The following is a 16,977-nucleotide window of genomic DNA, read 5'->3' on the forward strand; positions in this document are numbered from 1 at the left end:
CTGCACTGTTTGGGCGACACACACGGGCATTTAAGTCCCTTGTCCCCTGCCGTCAGGGTTAGGTAGGGTGCACTGTGCAGGCAACTGTACCAACCACCTCTCTTTTTACGTTTTTACCATTCTCTGCGTTGCCACCTGTCGGTGACCCCTTGCGCATATAAAAGGAGGCCCATGCACAACGTAGAGGGCATTTGGCTTGACTGGTTCGGAAGGCTCGGATCATTTCGAAGCCGGAGAACACTTAGCTCTCTAGAGCAAGAACATAATACAATCAAACAAGCAGCAGTAGGAGTATTATCTCTCCAGAGAGCTCCGAAGCTGGGTAAACTACTCGTGTGCTTCGCCTCGATCTGCTCTTCGTGCGACCTCCGCCCCCCGCCGAACCGAAAGGGGCTCGGTCCGCCGGTCCAATAGGTGTTCGTGGATCATTTTCCCCGACATCTTTGGCGCGCCAGGTAGGGGGCGTCGAGATTGTGTGAACCTGATCCGGCGTTCACACGAGCTAGATCTTCATTTTCTTCATCAACATGCCACCGAAGAAGAAGGCTTCGGAGGCAGCTGCTCCGTCCGCGTCGATCTCACCGCCACCGGAGCAAATAGGTGGTGGGGTTGACGCTGGTGGAAGAATAGACATCGACGAGGAAGCTCACGGTGCTGCCAGGTCCAAGGACAAGGCTGCACAAACCTTGGTGTCTTCACATCCGCCGCGCCCTTCTCAGGAGGCGCAGGACCGACAGCGTCACGGTGTTCGCAGCACCATACGCTTGTTGGACCAAGATCAAGCTGGTGGGTCTCAGGGCGCTCAAGACCAGCATGCACGCCAACATGCTGGCACGAGTGAGGCACGGTCGCCCAGACGGGGTACTGCTCCTTCTAACATAGATAGAAGTCCGAGCACATCCCGCTCCTCACACCGATCGCCACTACCTCCCACCACTCCAGCAGAAGCTCTGGCGCGAGCTCAACTGCTCCTGGACTATCCTCCTGCGGAAGACAAGATCGACCAATGGAGGGCCACTATTCAGAGCCTCATCGGCTTCGCCAACGGCGACACTCCACGGCAGCCGAGCACGTCGCTGCCGCGGCAGGACTGCCAGGCGCGAGCCGGTGGCGACGAAACTGGTGGGGGTGCAACCACCATGCACTCTCCACCCCGAAGGCCAAGATCGCCGACTCGCCGGATCCACCTCGACAGCGACTCCACCGCATCGTCGGATCCACGAGCTCGTCGCGATCAGCGCCAAGTTCTTCGCGATAGTCAGCAAGAAGACGCTCGAACTCGCATCGAGCGCAGAAGAGAAGCGCGACATCAATCCGACAAGCGTGCTGGGACCTCTCTTGACATGCACGCGCCCGGTGAACCAGGCGACTTGCCATACGCGGTAGGTTGCCCTGCGTTCACTCGTGAGCTGCGGCAGGTCCAGTGGCCCGGCACGAAGAATTTCAAGCCAGATGTACCGGAGAAGTACGACGGCAAGACGCACCCGTCGGAGTTCCTCAGCATCTACACCATTGCGGTGCAACCTGCTGGGGGGCGAGACGACAAGATCCTTGCCAACTACTTCCCGTTGGTGCTCAAGCCTAATGTCAGATCCTGGCTCATGCACTTGCCGGACAACTCCATATCTTCCTGGGCTGACCTGTGCCATCAGTTTGTCGGCGCCTTCACAGGCGGCCACAAGCCTCATGGCCAAGAGAGTGACCTTCACTTGCTCGCCCAGAAGGAAGGAGAGCCCTTGCGCAAGTACATTCAGAGATTCAGCCGTGTACAACATAACATCCCAGATGTCCACCATGTCGCGGTGATCAGCGCGTTCCATCAGAACGTGCGCAACCGCAGGATGCGGGAGGAGATGGCGATGTGCAAGATCAGAGATGTCAGTGAGCTATATGCCCTGGCCGACAAGTGTGCACGTGCTGAGGAAGGGAGGAGACTCCCCGGAGAGAACACAGGAGCAGGAGGATCTGACAGTGAGGATACTACCCCGGCAAGAAAAACCCGGCGGCGGAATAACAGAAAGAAGAAAGGCAAAGAGGTACTAGTTGTCGAGCAGTCCGGCAACGGGGGTGGCGCCCAGAAAGCCAAAGTTGGTGGCTCCGGCAAGGAGATTGCCACAGAGGCTGTGGCGGCCGCCGACAAGCAGGACGGCACCAACAAACAGTACTGCAAGATCGACCGCACCAAGGGCCATGACCTCCAGAGTTGCAAGAGAGTCGAGCAGCTTGTCGAGCAGCAAAAGGCCGAATACGAGCGGTGCGACAAGGAGAAGGCCCAGGAAGGTGCTGGAGGATCCGGCAAGAAACATCCGGGTCGAGGAGGACGCCGCGGCAAGGCCAAGCAGCGGCAAGGAGACAGACCTCCCCGCGGCCGCGACAAGGATGAAGATGATGATGACGACTAAGACATCGATGATGATGAGACCGATGAGCAGGAGTTCCAGAAAGCCACAGAGGTCCTATGCGTTGACGGCGGTGCTTCTCTGCATACTTCACACTGCCAGCTCAAACAATGGGTGCGGGAAGTCAATGCGGCAGAACCACCCGTCGAGTCACGCAGGCCTTTGAAATGGTCCAGCACGCCTATCATCTTTGATATTGAGGACCACCTTGATCGCATAACTGCGGCCGGGTGCTTGCCGATGTTGGTTTCACCAACCATCCGCAACCTCAAGGTCACAAAGATGCTAGTTGACGGCGGGGCCGGCTTGAACCTGATCTCCTCCGCGGTGCTCCAGAAACTCTAGATCCCTGACAGTGAGCTCGAAGAGACCGGCACATTTCAAGGAATCAATCCGGGAAGGAGCAAGCCGAAGGGAAAGATCACGTTGCCGGTAACATTTGGCAGCGAGCTGAGCTTCAGGACTGAGAGGGTCACTTTTGACGTTGCTGACTTCCCATCGCCTTACAATGGGATACTCGGTCGTCCAGCACTTGCCAAATTCATGGCAGCCTCTCACTATGCATACAACGTACTGAAGATGCCAGGCCCGATAAGCGTCATCTCTGTCCCTGGCGACAAGAAGGATGCTCTTATCTGCGCCGACAAGATCTAACGGGAGGCAACGGTCGCAACAGATCGCAAACCACTTGCCGCTGAAGCTCCCGGGGGGAAGAAGAAGACCAAGTCCGGCAAGAGTTCTGATGCCCACTCCGGCAAGCGCACCTCTTCGGAGTGCTGTGCTACCGTCGAGGACGCACCATCGAGCTCCACCGGCAAGTGTAAGAAGGCAATGGCAGCTCCACCAGAGACCAAGAAGGTGTCCGCCAAGGACGGCACTGGTGGTACCTTCACCATCAGTGCCACGCTCGACCCTAAATAGGAAAGCGCGCTCGTTGCTTTCCTGCGGGCGAATGTCGACGTGTTAGCGTGGCAACCGTCTGACATCCCCGGTGTTCCCAGGAAAGTAATTGAGCACCACCTCACCGTCTGTTCTCATGCGCGGCCCGTCAAGCAGAGAGTTAGGAAACAAGCAGTGGAGCGCCAAGAATTCATTGCAGAAGAAATCAAGAAGTTGGAAGCAGCAGGCCTTGTCAGAGGAGTGCTCCATCCTACGTGGTTGGCCAATCCTGTTGTCGTACGCAAAGCTAACGGGAAATGGAGGCTTTGTATCGATTTTACCGATGTCAATAAAGCTTGTCCCAAAGACCCATTTCCCTTGCCACGCATCGACCAGATTGTTGACTCCACAGTCGGATGTGACTTGCTTTCATTTCTTGATGCATACTTAGGATACCATCAGATCTTCTTGGCAGAAGAGGATGAGGAGAAGACCGCATTCATCACCCCGTGTGGCACGTACTGTTTCGTACGGATGCCTTTCGGTTTAAAGAATGCTGGTTCAACATTTGCAAGGGTTGTCCATCACGCTTTTGAGCCGCAAATGCATAGAAATGTGGAAGCCTATATGGATGACATAGTGGTCAAGAGCAAGGACAAAGCAACCCTGATCCAAGATTTAGATGAAACCTTTGCGAATCTGTGCAAGATCAATCTCAAGCTGAACCCCGAGAAGTGTGTGTTTGGAGTCCCTTCCGGCAAGCTTCTCGGGTTCTTTGTGTCTCAGCGGGGAATTGAAGCCAATCTTGACAAGATCAAGGCCATTGAGCAGATTGAAGCACCAAAGCGCGTCAAGGATGTACGAAGACTTGCCGGTTGCGTGGCTGCTCTCAGCAGGTTTATCTCTAGATCTGCTGAGCGCGCCCTGCCGTTTTTCAAAATATTGAAAAAGGCAGGTCCAATGAAATGGACTCCGGAAGCGGAGGCTGCGCTGCAGGACTTGAAGAGATACCTGTCCTCCGCTCCAACACTTGTCGCACCTAGGCCACAAGAGAAGTTGCTGCTATATATAGCGGCAACCAATCAAGTGGTTAGTGTTGCGTTAGTGGCGGAGAGGGAGGCAGATGATGAGCCAGCAACCACGGCAGATGCATCCATCGATGAGCAGGGGGCTTCGCCGGCAAGCTCTGGTCCGACAAGCTCTGGTCCGACAAGCTCTGGTCCGGCAGGCTCTTGTCCGGCAGGCTCTGGTCCCGACAAAGATGGATCTGCACAGGAGCATAAGGAGATGCAAAAGAGAATGGTGCAGCGCCCAGTTTACTTTGTCAGTTCCCTTCTGCAGGGGGCTAGGTCAAGGTACTCTGGTGTGCAGAAGTTGCTTTTCGGCCTTCTCATGGCCTCGAGAAAGTTGCGTCATTACTTCCAAGCACATGAGATCACAGTTGTCACTCGCTTTCCGTTGAAGAGGATACTGCAAAATCCAGAAGCAACAGGCAGGATTGTCGAGTGGGCACTGGAACTGTCAAGCTTTGGCCTCAAGTTTGAAAGCACTTCAACTATCCAAAGCAGAGCATTGGCAGAGTTCATAGCAGAGTCGACGCCAACACCAGATGAAGAAATTCCAGAGACGAGCATCCCCGTCAAGGAGGCAAGCAAAGAGTGGATGATGTACTTTGATGGTGCCTTCTAGCTGCAAGGCGCCGGTGCGGGCGTGCTGCTTGTCGCACCCACCGGAGAGCACCTCAAGTACGTGGTCCAGATGCACTTTCCCAAGGAGCAAGCAACGAACAATACTGCAGAGTATGAAGGCTTGCTTGCCGGTCTTAGGATCGCGGCAAACCTTGGGATTAAGAAGCTCATTGTCAGGGGTGACTCACAGCTTGTCGTCCGCCAAGTGAACAAGAATTATCAGAGTCCGTTGATGGAAGTTTATGTTGATGAAGTGACGAAGCTAGAAGAGCACTTTGACGGCCTACAAATGGAACATATTCCAAGAGCTTAGAATGACGTTGCTGATGGCCTGTCAAAGTGCGCCGCACTTAAGTTGCCTGTGGAACCAGGGATCTTTGTGCTCAAGCTGACTCAGCCATCCGTGACACCATCAACTGGACAGAGCAAGAAGAGAAAGTTGATTTCCGGCGACTACTTTCCGATGGAGCTTCCCGAAGCAGCCGCCAAGAAGGTCCCCAAAATCAACACTAAGGGTGCTGAGGAGCAGTTTGCTCCGGCAAGTCTTAGTGCTTGTTCCGTCGAAGCAGACGCTCCCGACAAGTTTTGCTCCGGCAAGCTTGTCGGGGAACATCAAGCTCCGGCCGAGCCGCAGATTCTCGCCACAGAAGCGGATGTTCCCGCAGCAGCAGATGTGCCTTTAGTCCTTGTTGTCGAGCCGCAAGCTCCAGCATGGGCACAGCAGATTGTCCATTTCCTTCAGATAGGAGAACTTCGCGAAGAGTAAGAAGAAGCGGAAAAAGTAGCCCGGCAGTCAAGTATGTACCAGTTTGTCGACAACATACTGTACAGAAGAAGACTTAACGGTGTAAAATTGAAGTGTATTTGCCGGGAAGACGGACAGAAGCTGTTGGCAGAGATACATGGAGGCATATGTGGTCACCACATTGGCGCAAGAGCACTTGCCGGCAAAGATTTCCGGCAAGGTTTCTTTTGGCCGACAGCCCTCCAGGATGCAACTGCACAAGTAACCAAGTGTGAAGCGTGCCAGTTCCATTCCAAGCAGATACATCAGCCAGCTCAATCTCTCTAGACGATCCCTTTATCCTGGCCATTTTCGGTCTGGGGGCTCGATATCCTCGGCCCTTTCCCCCGAGCTGTCGGGGGCTTTGAGTACTTGTACGTTGCAATCGACAAGTTCACAAAGTGGCCGGAAGTGGAACCAGTGAGGAAGGTGACAGCACAGTCAGTAGTCAAGTTCTTCAGGTCGATTGTTTGCCGTTTCGGGATCCCTAACCGGATCATCACCGACAACGGCACACAATTCACGAGTCGCACCTTCATGCAGTACGTCCAAGACCTTGGCGCCAAGGTCTGCTTCGCTTATGTTGCTCATCCGAGAAGCAACGGTCAAGCGGAGAGGGCAAACGCTGAAGTGCTGCGCGGACTCAAGACCAGGACTTTCGACAGGCTGCACAGGTGCAGAAGAAACTGGATCGAGGAGCTGCCGGTGGTTCTTTGGTCGATCAGGACGACGCCAAATCGAGCCACTGGCCAGACGCCTTTCGCTCTAGTCTATGGAGTGGAGGCAATTCTCCCCATAGAACTCGTATACGGGTCACTTCGAGTGCTCGCTTATGATGAGCTTGAGCAAGAGCAGCTGCGACAAGATGACGCACTGCTCCTTGAGGAGGACCGTCTTCAGGCTGCTGTACGAGCTGCTCGATACCAGCAAGCTTTGCGCCGCTACCATAGCCGCAAAGTTAATGCCAGAAGCTTCAAGGAAGGCGACCTTGTTCTTCGGCGAGTTCAGTCCGCCAAGAATTCCAACAAGTTGACGCCGAAGTGGGAAGGCCCTTACCGGGTGAAATGAGTCACTAGGCCTGGCGCTGTCCGCCTTGAGACCGAAGATGGCATTCCGGTGAGCAACTCCTGGAACATTGAGCATCTTTGTAAGTTTTACCTGTAGGGCGCGGTTGCCGGAACCTGTTCCGGCAACCACCTTTTGTACAAGTCTTGCCGCTGTTGCATGTAATCCTTTGTACAAAGCCGGGCGCAGATCCCGTGCATAAGTAAAGCTCATGTGCTCCGCACATCTTGTCAGTTTCATGCTTTTTACTTTACATTTGCATGCTTTATCTGACACTTTGTGCAGCACCTATCACCGGTAAGCAATAACGAGCCGAAAGGCCCCATATCTTTATTTTCTCTCCTTTATTTTTTTCAAACAAAGGAAAAGAAGGTTCCCTCGCACACAAGTTTGCCGGGGGGAAGGAGAAGATAATGGTGTGGACCAGGCGTCGTTTAAGGAAGATTCGCCTTGCCAGGAAGCAAACGACAGAAAAGCTAAGTTGCCAAAGTTTGAGCAATTAGTTTTAATTTTTAAAAGTTATCTTCCTCGAATGACTGTGCTTTGTATGGAAAACCTGTGCGCGGAGGAACCAACTCGTAGCTAGGTGCGCCCTTACTTTCTTTCGAGTCCGCTCAACAACTTAAGTGTGCTGCAGCTAGTCGCGACAAGGTTTCTTGTCGGAGCGGCACCGCCAGCAGGCTGCTAACGTCCCGCACTCAACGCTCGCGGCTCGGGTGCCTGCACCGACAAGTTCCCTAAAAGCATTGGGTGAAAACATACAAAGCAAAGGATCTAGTAAAGGAAATAACATAGCAATTGATATCCAAGATAAAGTTATATTACAAGATAACTTGTCGCAGCTCTAACACATTGTTTCCATGACATGATCAACAGCGACAAGGAAAAAGATAAAACAAGCAGCCTAGTCTACACGATCACCCTCAACCCTCCTGACCTCGCTCACCTTGTCCACAATGGGTGCGACAAGGGCCTTGAGTGCTTCCAGATCAGCATCGGGTGGCAAGGATCTGAGGACGTTGGTGAGGTTGAGGCCCGGGTTGTGGAAAGCCACCTTCACCAGCACCTTCTGAAGAACTCCCGTGCAAATCTTGCGCGACTCGTCGGCCAGCTGCTTTGGGATCTTCTCCCGAAGCCGCTGGAGAGCTGTCGCCACGCCCTTAAAGAACAAACTAAGCTTGGCGCTGGGTTGGAGATGCTCGTCAGAAGAGTACCCGAAGTCTTCCATCCCCAACTGCGCCAGCTCCCCGTCGATGACTGTGGTGATATTCACCAGACCCTCGGTCCAGTGCTCCACCGTCTCCCTGAACGAGTTCTGGGTGACGGCAATGCTCGCCAGCAGCGCCTCGTCGGCCTTGATCTTCTCCGACAAAGTCACTTCTCGCTCCTTGGTGGCGTCCAGCGTTTGCGTCAGCGTGGCCAGCTTCAGCTCGAGATCCGCGTTGGAGACCTTGGCGGCGCTGAGCTCCTTGATCCTCTCCGCGAGAAGACCTTGCAGCTCACCGTGGGCGGCAGCATCCTACTCGCGCTCGCGCTTGAGCGCGGTGAGCTCCTCGCCGCTCGTCCGGAGATTGGCCTCCAGCTGCACCACTTTCGCCTCCAGCTCCTTCTTGGCGGCCTCGGCAGCTGCGGCAGCGTCCTTTGACTCCTTGAGAGCCCCGTCAATGGCTTGCTCCCGCGCGGCGAGCTCCTCCTCGTGGCTGTCAAGGTTCACCTTGCGCTGCGCCAACTCCCCTTCTTGAGCAAACAGGCTTTCAGCGACAAGCCATTGCTTCTCTTCGGCCTCAGCCTTCTCGAGGAGGAAAGCTTTCCGCTCCTTGAGAAGTTGCTCCCGCTCTTCTGCCAGGCTCCGGAGAGTTTCTTGCCTGAGGTCCCGAAGCTCCCCCGCGCGCTTCTCAATGTCGACTCCCGCCCTCGCGACAAGCGCTTCCCGGGAAGCTAGCTTGGCTTGTCGGGCGCGGTAGAGCGACGTCAGCTTCCGCAGCAGCCGCTCCTCTTCGGGCTCCTCGCTGCTGCTTGGCGCGTCAACCAGCGCTAATCCGGCGGAAGCAAGCACCTCTCCGTCAAAGGTTTCTCCCTCGACCGGCGCCTTGGAGCTCGAGGCCCTGGGGAGCTTGATGAAGAAGTCATCGCCGGCCTTCAAGTAGGCGCCGGGCTGGGTCTCCTCGGGGTCTGGCTCTGCGGCAGCGGCGGGAGGATCGGAGGTCGGTGCAGCGCCTGGCGCTCCTGCGGCCTCAGGGCCGTCAGTTCGATCACCGGATCCTTCGCCGGCTTTTGCGGCGGCAGCCTTGGCGGCCTCCTCGCCGGCGGGTTCATCAGCATCGGCCACTCCTTCCGCGGCTTCGGTCTCCATTGGATCAGTGGCAGATGGATCTGAAGAACGAAGAATGGAGAGGAGTCAAGCAACTATGCAAAAAGAAAGTCAGAAGAAGAAGAATCCAGGGGCAAGTTTGTAGGCAAGTGGATTACCTGTGCCGGGGTCTGCAGTCGCGGTCTCAGCCGCCGAAGGATCACTGGCGTCTTCCCTTGCCGGAGAATTGGCCCTTGCCGGAGAGTTCTCCCTTGCCGGAGAATGCTCCCTTGCCGGGGACTCTACCCTTGGCGGCGTAGTCGAAGCAGATGGCGCTTCGGGAGCGGCTTCCGGGCCCTCCTGGTGAGGTTGCTCTGCTCCTGCACAAGTCCAACAATCAAGATATCAGTAAGAGAAAAAAGCACCCATGTGCACCTGACGGCGGGAAGTAAATTATAGACTTACGCTGGGGGCTGTGCTGGGGGCTGCTTTGGGGAGTGGTTGCCAGGTCCGTCAAGGTGGGCTCAGATACGCCCCCTGCTGACACGGTGGGATCGTCTTCAATGACGATCACCGAGGCCTTGGCCCTCTTCGCCGCTCTCTGGGCCAGCGTCCTGAAAAGGAATGGATTCAGATCGAGGCAAGTTAGATACAGAATGAAAGCGACAAGATTGAAGAACTACGAGGACAGCAAGAAAGCTTACTCTTCTTCTTCATCATCGGAGCTGAGCGCGGAGAGATCGAAGTCCGGCACCCCTCCGATGCGACGAGGCGGAGAAGTGGGCTCCCTTGCCCGCTTGGCAGGAGCAGCAGCGGTAGGCCGGGAAGGTCCCGCTCCAGTTGCCGCAGTGGCGGGAGGCGCTCCTGCGGCAACGGTGCTTGCCGCGGTAGAGCGCGTCGCGCGGCTCGGTGGCTGTTGACCCGTCTGCCGCCCCGCTGCGTCCCCAGCCCTGCGGAGACGCCTTCTTGGTGCAGCCGGGGGCTCCACTTGCGGCAAGCTGTCTGAAGGCTCGGGCTCTTCCTCGCCGGGCTCGCTCGGCTCGGCCTCGGGGCCGGCAAGATGTTCCTCGCCGGCGAACTCCTCACGCTCGGCAAGGCTTGCCGCCTCTGCTGCCTCTGCCTCCGCCTCGGTGAACCAGAACTCGCCCGCAGCGGCTGCTGCCGCTGCCTCTTCCGCCCTAGTGGCGATGCGCTGCAGCTCCGCGTCAGTAGTGTCACGGGTGAGGCTCCTCTGCTCGTCGGCGCGGATCGGCACTTCCTCCAGGCTGTCGAAGAACGCCCGCACGACGTCATCCGCCGGCTCTTGCCAAGTTGGGGCGATTCCGTGACAGTCGCACAACGGCATCATCGCGCGGATCCGGTCAAGTGAAGAATTGTTGCACAGCGGAACGACGCTCCTCGGCAACAGGAACGGGTGCTGAGGGTCGCGTTTGAACAGCTCCAGGAGCATTGCATCCAGCTCCAGGACGGTGAAATTGAAGTTGAGGCCCGGGCGCAGCCTCATGATGTCCGCCGAGTTCTTGAACTCCCAGGCGGGTCTCCCTCTCTCTTGCAGGGAGGCAATGCGGCGGCGAAGGAAATCTGCGCCGACGCGCCTACAGTGAGCCCGGCAAGCCTAAGGCGAAGGATTCGGGTGACGGCGATCCTCAGACTGTCGTCTTCCGGGGCCACGTTGCTCCAATCATTGTTGCGTACTATTGGGGCTTGGCGCACGGCAGTGAACGGCTGCGGGTTCTCCTCAACAATCCAACACCACTCCGCTCTCCACTCCTCCCATTTGCTGCGAAGCTCGCCCTCCAGATACGCTTCCTTATTGCCGACTCTCGAGATCCAGGCGATCCCTCCGGCAAGCGGCTCTCCTCTCTCGACCCGAGGCATGAAGAAGTGGCGGAAAAGGGCTACATTGGGGTGGACTCCGACAAAGTTTTCGCACAGATGTGCGAAAACCGCCATGGTCAGGACGGTGTTGGGGGTGAAATCTAGGAGGCGGAGCCCGTATGTGTTCATGATATCACAGAAGAACTCCGAGAAGGGCGGGCAGAGCCCGCAATAGAAGAATAGCGCGAAGAATGGGTACCCGTTTGGAGCCAACTCCGATGCGGTGGCCGGGAGTACCCTCGTGCGCGGGTGCGCACACGTCTCCGTCGACCAGAAAAGGTAGTAGTACTCCCTCAGCTCCTTGGCGCCGAGCTGAGGGGGGAAGAGGGCCCGCTCCTTCCGCAGTGCCGCGAGCCGTTGCGCTTCGGCCGACTTCACGCCCTTCCCCTTGTCGGCTTTCGGAGCCATGGCGGAAGTGGCAGGGGAGTTCGACGGCGTTGGCGGTGCTGATGGCGACGGGGGGCGGAGCGCTGTTCTCTTTCGGCTTTGAGAAGAAAGGGGGAGCGGCGGAGATTTTCAAGGACGAAGCAACAAACGGCGGAGTGGGGAAACTGCCCCTGTTTCCCCTGCTTATAAAGAGGGAGGGGGCGGACGTTTCTCCCTTCCGAATAAAGAACCCCCCACGATCTCTCCCACGATGCCGCGTTCAGCGCGTGCCGTTGGGGGAGGGTGCGGTGGGTACGGAGCAAGATTCGGCGTTACTCAGGCCGCGCGTGCCCGTGCCCTGTTTTGGGCCTGGCCCAACAGCGCTCGGCACCGTGTGTGGCCCAGGCCCGGGGGCTCCTGTCGGTGTACTAGAGTAGGGGTACCCTAGTACCCCAAACTTGTGCACGGGCAGTTGCAGCGCCCCACGGCAAGGGCTTGCCGGGTGACCGCCAAGATACTCCGTGGATCCTTTGAAGCCATTCAAGAACAAAGTATTCAAGTCAAGAGGACAAGGCCCCGGCAAGAGGAGCTTGCCGGGAAGGCCAACCGAGGCATCTCAAGGAACTTGCCGCGACGCGCCACGCGTCCCGGCAAGGCCCGGTGAGCGACAAGCTTCCGGGCGCGACAAGACCACGACCGCGGCAAGGCGCTTGCCACGGCAAGCGGCCACTCTGTGCCCCCGCTCCAGCGCATCCACCAACATGTCGCCCTAGGGGCCTCTCCAGGCGCGCGTGGCGGAGGGCTGTGCAGCCAGCGGTGCACGGAGGCATGCGACGCTAACAAGATCGCCGTCGTGGCGAACGGTGGCACTCCTAACGGTCCTTTTCTGCACTGTTTGGGCGACACAGACGGGCATTTAAGGCCCTTGTCCCCTGCCGTCAGGGTTAGGTAGGGTGCACTGTGTAGGCAACTGTACCAACCACCTCTCTTTTTACGTTTTTACCCTTCTCTGCGTTGCCACCTGTCGGTGACCCCTTGCGCATATAAAAGGAGGCCCATGCGCAACGTAGAGGGGGTTCAGCTCGACTGGTTCGGAAGGCTCCGATCATTTCGAAGCCGGAGAACACTTAGCTCTCTAGAGCAAGAACATAATACAATCAAACAATCACCAGTAGGAGTATTATCTCTCCGGAGAGCTCCGAAGCTAGGTAAACTGCTCGTGTGCTTTGCCTCGATCTGCTCTTCGTGCGACCTCCGCCCCCCGCCGAACCGAAAGGGGCTCGGTCTGCCGGTCCCATAGGTGTTCGTGGATCAGTTTCCCCGACATACCCGAGTTGAGAGATATGAAGTCTATAACAAGTTCTATAGCTAAAACATGGAGGAGAATAGCTCAAGCAGTGAGCATGAGCTCAGATTGTCTGGGTACTACAATCGCTTGAATCAAGTGGGACTTAATCTTCTAGATAAGATACTGATTGATAGAGTTCTCTAATCACCATAACCAAGTTGCTAGAACTTCATGATGAACTATAGTATGCAAGGATGACGAAAATGATTCCCGGGCTCTTCGTGATGTTGAATCGACGAAGGTAGAAATCAAGAAAAAGCATCAAGTGTTGATGATTGACAAGGCCACTAGTTTCAAGAAAAGGGCAAAGGGAAAGAAAGGGAACTTCATGTATAATGGCAAGCAAGTTGTCACTTCCGCGAAGAAGCCCAAAGCTGAACCAAAGCCTGAAACTGAGTGCTTACACTGCAAAGGAAATGATCACTGGAAGCGGAAATGCCCTGAATATTTGGTGGATAAGAAGGATGGCAAAGTGAACAAGGGTATATTTGATATACAGGTTATTGATGTGTGCCTTACTAGTGTTTATAGTAGCCCCTGAGTATTTGATACTTGTTCGGTTGCTAAGATTAGTAACTCGAAACAGGAGTTACAGAATAAGCAGAGACTAGTTGAAGGGGAAGTGATGATGAGTGTTGGAAGTAGTTCCAAGATTAATATGATCATCATCGCACACTCCCTGTACTTTCGGGATTAGTGTTAAACCTGAATAAATGTTATTTGGAATTTGCGTTGAGCATGAATATGATATGATCATGTTTATTGCAATACGGTTATTCATCTAAAGTCAGAGAATAATTGTTGTTATATTTACATGAATAAAACCTTCGACGGGGAGATGTTCCCCCTCTGGTACTTGGCCTTCATGGCGATGATGGCCCCTCCGGGAACCTCCTCCATGGCTTTCGGTGATGATGGCCCCCTCCGGTGGGGTGCCGGAGAGGGCCTGGACTGATTTCTTGTGGCTACAGAGGCTTGCGGCAGAACTTCCGATCTAGGTTAATTTCTGGAGGTTTGGGTATTTATAGGAGATGTTGGCATCGAGAACAAGTCAGGGGGACCCACGGGTAGTCCACGAGGCACAGGGGCACGCCCAGGGGGGTGGGCGCGCCCCCCACCCTCGTGGGGCCACGGGACTCCCCTCCGGTAGAATTTTGTTCCAGTATTTTTTATATTTTCCAGAAAAAATCTCCGTTGATTTTCAGCGCATTCCGAGAACTTTTATTTCTGCACAAAAACAACACCAAGTAGTTCTGCTGAAAACAGCGTCAGTCCAGGTTAGTTCTAATCAAATCATACCAAAATCATATAAAACAATAGTAAACATGGCATGAATACTTCATAAATTATCGATACGTTGGAGATGTATCAGCATCCCCAAGCTTAATTCCTGCTCGTCCTCGAGTAGGTAAATGATAAAAGAAATAATTTATGAAGTGTGAATGCTAGCAAATGCATAAGTTTGATCAACGATAATTTCAATCACCTTTTCTAGCATCATTATATGTCATAACAGTAGCTCATCTCATAAAACTTTTCATGATCAAGTAACAAGTTATTCACATGTTGAAGTATAGATCATAAACTTTCTTGAAACTAACAAACTATATTCTCAGTCATCAAACAATTGCAATTCATCTTATTTTCAGGAAGGGTCTATGTCAGAGCTTTGATTTAGCGAACTCCACATACTCAACTATCATTTAATCTTTCACAATTGCTAACACTCATGTGATATTTATGGGTTCAAAGTTTTAATCAAACACAGAGAAATATAGGGGCTTATAGTTTTGCCTCCCAACCTTTTACCTCAAGGGTAATGTCAACAATAATAATTTATGAAAACCTACATCCAAGTGGATATATATATATATATATCCGGATCGCTGCAACATAAGGTGCTTGCCAAAGGAAAAAGTGTAAAAAGAAAAGTGAAAATCACCATGACTCTTGTATAAGGGTAGAAGGTAAAAGTAAAAGATAGGCCCTTCGCAGAGGCAAGCAGAGGTTGTCATACGATTTTAAGGTTGGATGCACAAAATCTTAATGCAAAAGAACATCACTTTATATTGCCTCTTGTGATAGAGACCTTTATTATGCAGTCCGTCCCTTTTATTTCTTCCCTATCACAAGTTCGTATAAAGCTTATTTTCTTCGCACTGGTAGATCATACATATTTAGAGAGAAATTTTTATTGCATGCACTGATGACAACTTACTTGAAGGATCTTACTCAATCCATAGGTAGGTATAGTGGACTCTCATGGCAAAACTAGTTTTAAGGGATGTTTGGAAGGACAAGTACTATCTCTACTTGGTGCAAAGAATTTGGCTAGCATGAGAGGGAAAGGCAGGCTCAACATGTTGGATGATCCAAGACAATATAACGTTTCGGATATAGGAAAACATAACCCATTAAGTTGTCTTCCTTGTCCAACATCAACCTTTTACCATGTCATATTTTAATGAGTGCTCACAATTACAAAATATGTCCAAGATAGTATATTTATATGTTAAATCTCTCTTCCTTCAATATTCTTTCATGAATTGTTCAAGTGACCAATTCTGCGTTTACTAACTTTTAATAAGTTTACTACCTATACTTATTATATGTGAAGTCATTACTCACCATGTTATAAGCATATGAAACGTATATAAATTCAGATTTATGATATTCAATTCATTCAACCATTTACTCATAGGATATACGTGAAACACGTGAGTAAATGGCAAACTACTCCGAAAGATATAAGTGAACAACACTGAGTAGTCAAATAATTAACTAGCCATGGGAGGATTCCTTTTCATTCAAGATTTCAGATCCAATGATTTTATTCAAACAGCAAGTAAAATTGAAAGTACGCTCCAAGCAAAACACATATCATGTGACGAATAAAAATATAGCTCCGAATAAGGTATACCGATAGTTTTGAACACAAAAGAGGGGATGCCTTCCGGGGCATCCCCAAGCTTAGGCGCTTGAGTCTTCCTTGAATATTACCTTGGGGTGCCTTGGGCATCCCCAATCTTAGGGTCTTTCCACTCCTTATTCTCCTCATATCGATATCTCACCCAAAGCTTGAAAACTTCAATCACATAAAACTTAACGGAACTTCGTGAAATAGGTTACTATGATAAAGAGTAAACCATTCACTTTGGTACTGTCAAAGACAAGTTTCATAATTTTTCTCACGCAATTCCTACTGTACCATATCATTTCTACAATTTATATTGCGAAATATAAGTCATAGAAACTAGAAAACAAGCAAACTATGTAATGAAAACAGAATCTGTCAGAAACAGAACAGTCTGTAATGATCTGAACAGCAACCATACTTCTGCTACACCGAAAATTATGAAATAAATAGGTGCACGTGTGTAATTTGTCTATTAATCATCTTAAAAAATAATCAACCTAAAACCACTATCCAGTGAACAATGGCAACTATTTTTGTGAGTGCAAAGTTTCTGTTTTTTCCAGCAAGATTGCAAAGACTTCACCCAGGCCTTCCCAAAGGTCTTACTTGGCACTTTATTGAAACAAAAAGCTATAAAACATGATTACTATAGTATATTAATCATGTAAACACACAAAAACAGTAAGGGTAAATATTGGGTTGTCTCCCAACAAGCGCTTTTCTTTAATGCCTTTTAGCTAGGCATGATGATTTCAATGATGCTCGCATAAAAGAAAAGAATTGAAACATAAAGAGAGCATCATGAATAATATGACTAGCACAATTGAATCTAACCCACTTCCTATGCCTATGGATTTTGTGAACACAAAATTTATAGGAACAAGAATCAACTATCATAGGAAGGCAAAACAAGTATAACTTCAAAACTTTAAGCACATAGAGAGGAAACTTGATATTATCGCAACTCCTACAAGCATATATTCCTCCCTCATAATAATTTTCAGTGGCATCATGAATTAATTCAACAATATAACCATCACATAAAGAATTCTTTTCAAGATCTATAAGCATAGAAATTTTACTACTCTCCACATAAGCAAAACTCTTCTCATTCGGAATAGTGGGATCACTAATTCCTAAAGTTGACACTCTTCCATACCTGCTTTAGATGATAATATTATTCATACTCCAAAATATATAAGTGAAGTTCATGGAGAATTCTACAGTTAATATAGACTAACCAATATCCAAGATCAAAATATATAAGTGAAGCACATGAAGCATTCTATAAAACCATACTCAAATGATTTAAGTGAAGCACAAAGAGCAATTCTATAAGATCATACTTAAAATATTTAAGTGA

Source organism: Triticum dicoccoides, chromosome 7B (assembly GCF_002162155.2).
Source record: "Triticum dicoccoides isolate Atlit2015 ecotype Zavitan chromosome 7B, WEW_v2.0, whole genome shotgun sequence".
NCBI lineage: Eukaryota > Viridiplantae > Streptophyta > Magnoliopsida > Poales > Poaceae > Triticum > Triticum dicoccoides.